General features: G+C 40.4%; 1 protein-coding gene across 3 annotated transcripts in view; it reads left to right on the plus strand.

Annotated features, from left to right (window-relative positions):
• Positions 1-8526, plus strand: part of Arhgap24 (Rho GTPase activating protein 24) — a 713998-nt gene that overhangs the window by 368671 nt on the left and 336801 nt on the right. The gene's annotated exons all lie outside the window — the stretch shown is intronic.

The raw sequence follows: 8526 nt of genomic DNA on the forward strand, positions 1-8526 counted from the left end.
ACCACCACCACCACCACCACCACCACCACTACCACCATCATCATTACAGCTAACCGCTCTGACAGTCAGAGGACCCAGACACAGAGAGGAGAAGTTAGAACCCATTGTACACACTTCATTAATTGTATAATGAAGAGAAATTATTTGATGATCAGTGTATCTTAGCTTCACAAAGAGTTTCTTGGCCATGGCCTTGCTAGTTTTCAAGCAATAGCTGGCTTAGTTTCATTTGTAACGTGTTGCTAACATTGAAGTCCCAGCAACCCTTCCACCAAAGGCAGTGCTCACAACTGTCCTCTTTTCTCTCTTCTAAAATTATTTTAGGCTCCTTCAGAGTTGCCGAGCATGGCTCTGACAACATTCCAAGAAGACTTAAGGAAATCTCTTTGAGAATTTCTGAGAAAGAAAGCCCTGGCTTCCTGATTCCCCATCGCACAAATGTATCAGTACCAATCTGGAGGGAAGCTACAGGAGTCGGATCCCTCGGGGTCTGTGCTTTCACTCATGGGTGAAAGCTCTTATGTTCATGATGCAAGTCACCATACAGAGCCCAGCCATCCATGGTTTCGCTGTCTCATTAGCAGAGGCTTTAGCACTTTACATGTGTAGAGACAGAAGTAAAGGCAGGAAGTGTGAGGGTGGTGATTTCCTCTGAACATTTATATTTGTGGGGCTGATTTCCTCCTGGCATTCCATGGCTGTTTGTAACTTCTCTTCAAGGTTTCTGTTGCCGGTTGTTCTGCCTGGCTTTAGCTTTATCCCATCTAAATCCAGCCTCCATCCATTTTCCCCAAACTATTGATGCATGTTCCTTAACCCAGAGGCTATTAATCAATGTCAATTACATAAATTATAGATTTGGAAACATTTTTATGTACATGGAAAAAAAAACTTAAGGCAGAAGTTCTTACTCTTGTGGGATTTTGGTGTGTGATATGTAGTTTATTTTGAGTCTCATCCATATCATAGGATATATTTATTTTTTGTTGCCTGAAAATGTGCTGTTGGGTCACCATACCATACTTTAGTTTGTTTGACAGGTGATGGGTCTGTTTTTCTTCTTAGTTATTATGAATAATGCTTTTATGAACATTTACATATAGCATTTTGTATGTGAACATATGGTTTCATCTCTTTTAGAAATGGAGTTGCTGTCATATGTTAATTATGACAAGTCAGAGGAACCACACTGGTCATTTTTAATTGTTAAACTTTAATCTAAAACTCAAGTCTCTTATTCAGTTTAAAGTTCAGCTATGTTCCTTCATATCCACTTCAGTATATGACTGCTTTACCAGCTCATTGTTGATGGGGTTTCTGTTTTATAGAAAGGAAGCTATTTCTCTCTCTCTCTCTCTCTCTCTCTCTCTCTCTCTCTCTCTCTCTTTCTCTCTCTCTGTCTCTCTCTCTCTCCTGTGTGTGTGTCAGAGAAAGAGGAGTATATGTCACAGTGCATATGTGTGTATATGCATGTATGTGAGTATGTGTTTAAGAGTGTGTGCCTCTGTGCATGTGAGTGTGTATATGTGTGTGTAAGAGAGAGTGTGAGTGTACATAGCTGCATGTGTATAAACATGTGCATGCATATATGTGAATTGTGTGAGCATTTGTGTTAGTGTGAGAGAGACAGAGACAGTGAGAAGAAGGGAGAAGATGGAGAAAGAGAGGGAGAGAGAAGAAAGGAGAGGAAAGGGGAGGGGGGAGAAAGGAGGGGAAAAGGGAGGGGGGAGAAAGGAGGGGAGGGGGAGAAGACCATCGCTTTGGTGTCTCTTACACTGGGGTTGGCAGGGGGAGGAGCATAGGATATCAGGGCCACATGCTTTTGTGGCTCTCGCCTGTCTTTGTTGGATTTGTGTCTGGTGACCACCATTTCAGATGCTTTAATCTCTCAAGCTGAGATTTTTGTCTGGTTTTCAGTTTTACTTTCTAGCTCTGATATGGCAAGTACACCCTCTGGCTTCCACGATGGGATGCCATCACTCTTACTGGAATATGGTGTGCTAGAACATTCTGTTCCTTTCTATCCTGCACTAATTCTCGCACCTATGTCTCAGGTAGAGGGCAAACCTCCTAAGCATGTGACTGGCTGAGGTCCAAGTTACAGGTACTCCCTGGTGCTAACGAGACTCCCTGACTCCAGTGGTCACTTCTCCACATCTTTTGTCCTTGGTGTGTGCAGGCTGAGACCGACTGCGGCAATGGCGTGGCACTAAATTAGATTCCATTATGGTATCCTTAAACTTGTAGAAGTCTCAGAACCTCTCTATTTCTGACTTTAGAGTCTAGAAACTAGTTCAGGATAAAGTATAATTCCTATTCAGTATTATACTCACAGTGATCATGTGATACTTTTAGATTTTAAAAGTTATTAGTCATAGATAAAATATGTTTGAATTTTATCCTCCAAGATAAGCGGGGCCATCATTCTCTCATGAGCTAAGTAACTATTGTTGGGTTGTCAAATCTATCTCATGATTAACTTGAAACTGCATTCTGTTTATGGACTATGCCCCTTCCTTTAGGCTCCCATATAAGTTTTCATCTTTGAAAAATTTAAGATACTGAATATATTGTACTACTTATCAAATTTATTTTAATTTTTGCTGTCTTTTTTCTTTTAACTCACCATTCCTTTCTATGCCACAGTTACTGTAAGAGATCAGCAGAGTCAACCCTTTTGTAGAATATTCCTTGGCTCATCTTTAGGAACCAAGATTATTCATTCATCTTTAGGAACCAAGATTATTCATTCATTGTACTTGGGTATGGACCCAAGTACAATGGAAAGATATGCTGAAGTTTCAAGCTCAGTGCTGTCAAATAGATGCACACTCCTGCTTAGCCGTCTCGGGACTGGCAAGGGTAAGAGCCTGAGCCTGGAGTTCTGGGCTCATGGTTCTCCATGTTTGTTCAGTATGCTGTCGTTCTGGCCTAGCTTGAAGTGTGCAGCACTGCTTGAGTAAATCAGCATTGCCTTTAGTCAGCTATACTACTTAATATTCATAACGTTCTACAGAGCTGACAGGGAATACCAGCACATCAGCAAGTGAGATGCTAGTGCATTGCTCAGGCAGCCTGGCAGGGCCAAGTTTCCCTGTCTATTTTAAAATGTCTTCCTAGATATTATTTTCTGATGCCATGAGTTACATTTCCCCCAGATTTTAAAGGAGATATTTTGCAGGTGACCCCTGCTTTCATAAATGACGGTGCTGTGGGGCCAAAGGCACACCATTCGCATTCATGATGTGTCGCCTTGCCTCGCTCCTCCTGATCATTTCCTCAGCTCAATGCATACATGAAGTTTCATTGGCCTCAGAGTTAATTTTCACTCGTGATTTTCTAAAGGTTTTGCTCAATATCAACATTGATCTTGTTTTCTAAAAATTAAATGATTATGATTCTTGCAGAAAGATGATTTCTCAAACCTTGTCTGGAAAACTTGAACAGTAATATACACAGACATTTGGAAATTGGGGCCTCTGCCTCTTGGGGGAGTGAGTAATATTCTCATTTTCTACCCACATAGACTTTGTACATATTCTCAATTAGCTAACTTTTGAATCAGTCTTGCTGAAGGCAGTTCTAGCCATCAGCACAATACTATCATGATTGCTGTCTCTAAGAGTCAGTCTTAAAACATTCCTGGTTAAATTATTGTGGTTACTGTTAAAGAGGCAGAATTCATTTTAATGTGGGCTTTCTTCTGGTTAGTTCTGCTTTTGGATATTTTAAAGGGGAATGAAACAAAACAAAACAACAAAACCAACAAGGCTACCCCCTCTGAAGTTCTTTCTATCTGAGATTATGAGATGTGTTAGAAATCTTATACTGGATGTTCTAACAAGTAATCAGTTTCAAAGTTTAATAGGTCCCAAGGAATCAGTGTAGAGACTTTAGAGAGTGCAGCTCATGTCACTGTCCAGAAGTTTGTAATTCCATCTATTTGAATATTTATGGACCTTTGGGAATTGAACTGACACCTTTTGACACATTTGATGCGTAGCCAATGTATCTTTACTCAACAGAGGGAATAATTTGCAGACACTGAATTGACTTTCTTTCTAGGTTACTATTTCTCCAATCGTCAACTCAGTAGAAATTTCACTCCGTGTTCCATCAGAGGTGTAGAGAAGGGAAATTTTGTCTTTTTTCTTAGTCTTTTCATTTATATCTGAAATTGGGGATGGGTCACAAAATGCTGCACCCAAGGATTTTCATTCTGAGGCATGCATACTAATGGTGTTTTAATAATGTTCAAATTTGTTTTTTTTTGTGTGGAAGTTTGAGACTTTTATTGTGAAATACATCAGCAATCTTATGGGAAGTTTCCAGCATGAAAATGATAAGCCTTGTCTTAAAGTGTAGCTAACTTCAGCAATTCTTCAATTTTGAATAATATATATACACATATGTATTATATGTGTATACACATATATATGTGTATAATATGTATGTGTAATATACATATATGTGTATATGTAATATACACATATATATGTGTATATATATTATTCAAAATATGTATTTATTTTAGAATGGCAATTGGAATGAGTCTCATCTGTCATTAGAGGTGGCTTCTAAAGGAATGCTCTCATTTTCGGCTGATTCATCTGGGAATATAATAGTGTCATTGACTGTGAACTGTTGCCCTCTGTACTTGTCAGGTGATCACCAATTCTCATGATGCTTCCTATAGAAATTGACAAAACCAGGTAGAATAGTAAAAATTAAAACAAAAGTCCTCTGGAGGTGTATGGGGAGGTGAACAGGGCTCATCTCATGCCAAGAGGCATCTGAATAGATGCACTTGTGAAACTATGAAAGAGAAGGAGGGAGCCAGATATCAAGTTTGGAAAGTACAAATACAGCTTACAGTAAGGCCTGTTGAAGAACCCTGATTTACAAATAATGATCACAAATTAAAGGCATCATGCTGATTAAGCACACCATGTTAGTAGCCCCTAATTCTTGTATTACTGAGAGAGTTCAGGAGATGGGTTGCTGTCTTATGAAGTGTATGCCTGATACAGCACATCAGCTCACAGCCAACACAGAGTTTTGGAAATCACTAAATGAATCTGTGTTGTCTCTGTAGCATTCATATTCATAGAGAATTCTTGTTTCCTTGTTTCTCCTTATGCCATCCCAATCCATGCATACTAACCGGAGTCTGGGTCTTATGTCTGGCTGCCATTACAGTTCATACAAGGCCAAGGGTTCATGGAACAAAGCATATGTGACATATATGTGCTCAAGAGAAAGATGTTAGTGGCCTGCAGCTGATGGCTGCAACTGAGTTGCTGGAAATGGAATGGATATGGTTCATTGGGAAGTATGTCATTGGTTTTCTTTTTAGCCTGAGACAGAGACACAATGTGAGGCCTATCTATCCCACCTCCACCATCTACTTTTGTGAGGGCAGTGGAATGTGTTCTTATGTAGGTGTAGTCCTAGAAAGGACTCTGAGAAATGTGGCCAAGGCACTCTCCCAAACTGTATTTCAATTTCAGGGCTGGGATTAGAAGAAAAAGCTGGGAGACTTGAACATTGCTAAGAGGTTAATGCTGGGGACAGAGTGAGACATGCTCACCAGGAGTGGAAAGCGTTAATGCAGTTCTTGGAATGGGAGAGTTGAAGCATGGGTGCCTCTCCTCTCGGACTCTTATTCCACATAGACAAGGCACTGCTTTTGTGTGGGGGCTTGGAGAGCTTTCTCACTGGCCACTGTTCTGGTGACAGATCCCAGTAACTAAGTGTCCTGTCTAACACTGGTCTTTCGAACGTTTGCCACTCTTTTGTGTCTCCAGGGATTACTGTCAAGAAGAAAAGATGCCACTTCTCTCCTTAGCCTTTGCATCTGATTTGTTCTTGATACAATATGCAAAAGACTTTACCAGGATCCCTTATTAGAGGAACAGTTTCTGATTTCTCAGTTACTTTATTCCATCTCACATTAACCCAGAAATGGTCAAATGCAATGATAGTTGCATTAGGGATGGCTAGAATTTTGGCTTTAAGTGTAAATAAAGGAACCAAGATACTGTAGTGTAAATTCACTTGTAATTGTCTTAAATAGAGAAAATTAATTGGTTACCATTTAATTAAAATTGAATGTCTACGTAGGATTGTTGGTGCTAAGCCTGAACCAGGAAGTAGAAATGATTAGTCTTATAGTGAAAGTTGATTGGGTGACTGAATCTTAACTATTTCTTTAGTCTCTGTCTATTGGCACTATAACTCTGTCTAAGCAGGATTCCATTCCCAAAGCTTGAACAGAAGGGACCCTGAGTTTCAATTGTTCCAAATCTATCATATAATGGAAGAGTATGCTGAGAGTCCTTCAAGTTCACTTTCACATAGACGACTCTTGATTAATAAAGCTGAGAAGTATTTCTATTTACATAACAGCTAACACTAAATTGTGGTTTAGGTCAGAGTTTTCAATCCAGATCCCCGCTGGAAGGGCTGAAGTAAGAAAGGGCCATGGCCTAAGATGTTTCTTCTTCTCAAAATGGGAGGTTGCTGACTTACCTCACAGAACTTAAAAAATAAAATAAAATTATAAACAAACAAGTTGGTGGGTAGCACACATCTTTAATCCCATTGCTCTGCTGGCAGAGACACAGCCTCATCTACATAGGGAGTTACAGGGCAGCCAAGTGTGCATCCTGGGATCCTGTCTCAAAAACAAACAAAAGTTAGAAACAGCAAAAGCCTTATCATAGGAAAATATTTGTGTAACTATTACACAAGCAATAACTGGCTCAGGTCTCTGATAGTTGTAATCAATTGTCCTTAGTCACACTGGCAGCATGAGTTAGTTCTTGATTTCTCTAATGGAAGAACAAAGGTTTCTTTAGAACAAAAGGTATTACATTCCCTTAAAGAGAAGGCCAAGTTGCATCAGCTCATGGGAGCCTCTAAACAAAGGTTTGCAGCACCTGGAATGGGGCTAAGCAAGAGGGTTTGGTGAAGTGCCCAGTGCTGGAGCTGGTGATGATCATCTTAGTCACCAATGGGCAAGTCATGTGAGGCCTGAAAACTTACATCTTATTAGACTGTAGTCTATTAGCGTAAGCTTATAAATTAGTTCCCATTTTATAGTGACATTTATTTTATTACCATAAAATATTTTAAATTTCCTTTTAGAGTCAGCGAGAACTTGTTTTACCTCTCAGAAGTATACATGTTAGTGAAATTTGACAAAGAGAGAGAAAGCCAAGAGGCGTTTTAACAGGTGAGATACAGTTGCACTCCCATAGACTTTCTAGGTCTGGATTCATTTGCCTTCCCTCTTTATTCAATTACAAACAGATTTGTGCAGGTGGATACTGGCTAGGCACTTCCTTATAAAGTAAGCTACTATTTTGCGACACTCTGTTGTGATGAGAGCAACGGCCTTGCATGGAGTCAAAACAGGCACGATAAAGACTAACTTTATCAGGATGTGATGGTGCTAGGGATAGATAGATAATCAGATAAAAAGTCAATTCCATGTAAATAGGCCTGAAGAATGAAGAAGGTTGTCACAGGAGAAACAGGGGGAAAGCCTTCTGGGCTTAGGGAATAGTGTGGCCTGGGAAACAACCTCACTTGTGGATTAACTGTGTTAGCTAGTGATTCTCACTCAGATCTTCCTGTGTCTTAGACACATTCAGTCAGCCTTCATTTGATGATTTGATGTGAGGCATGCGCGCGTGTGCACACACACACACACACACACACACACACACACACACTCGCGCGCGAGGTTGAAATCCCCACAGTAGCTATCTGGTGCTTTTTAATCCTGTGCCGACGATGCTTCCTGCCTACTGAATGCTTTGTGCTGTCCTTTAATGTATTAGTTTTGTTCATTTACTTAAAGGGAAAAAAGCAAAATCATGTTTCCTGCCCATCACCCCCTCTTTCCTTCTCTGCCCACCCCAAAAGAATGGGTGTGAAATTGGCTCTCCTGTGCACCGTGCCTGAACCCTGTAGCTGTATGCTTGATAGCTCTTGCTATGTTGTATTTTCTTTCCTGTCCTGTACAACTGTGACTTGAGCCCAGGGATTCTCACCTATAGCACATTGCACTGCCTGTACACAGACCATTGCCACTGATGGAAGTGTCATGAACTCTTGTACAACAGGGGCAACTTATTTTCTGAAATGTAGAAAAGCAGCTCATGGTAGGGTTCTCCCTTCCCGAGATGGCTCCCCTTTCACATCTGAAACAGCTTTAAACATAACAGTCAGTCATCATGATGTTAGATGTTCCTAACATTTTAATGCATTTCTCTGGTTTCACAAACATTAACTTTCTCTTTTCTCTGCCAAATGGATAACCCCCACCCTGAGAAAAAAGTTCAAAGACAGTGATATCTGAAGATTCTATCCTTAAGCTGGGTGGTGGTGGTACACGTCTTTAATCCCAGCATTTGGGAGGCAGGGGCAGGTGGATTTCTGAGTTTGAGGCCAGCCTGGTCGGCAGAGTGAGTTCCAGGACAGCCAGGACTACACAGAGAAACCCTGTCTCGAAAAATC

The sequence above is a fragment of the Mastomys coucha genome, unplaced genomic scaffold (genome assembly GCF_008632895.1).
Source record: "Mastomys coucha isolate ucsf_1 unplaced genomic scaffold, UCSF_Mcou_1 pScaffold22, whole genome shotgun sequence".
Taxonomy (NCBI): Eukaryota; Metazoa; Chordata; class Mammalia; order Rodentia; family Muridae; genus Mastomys; species Mastomys coucha.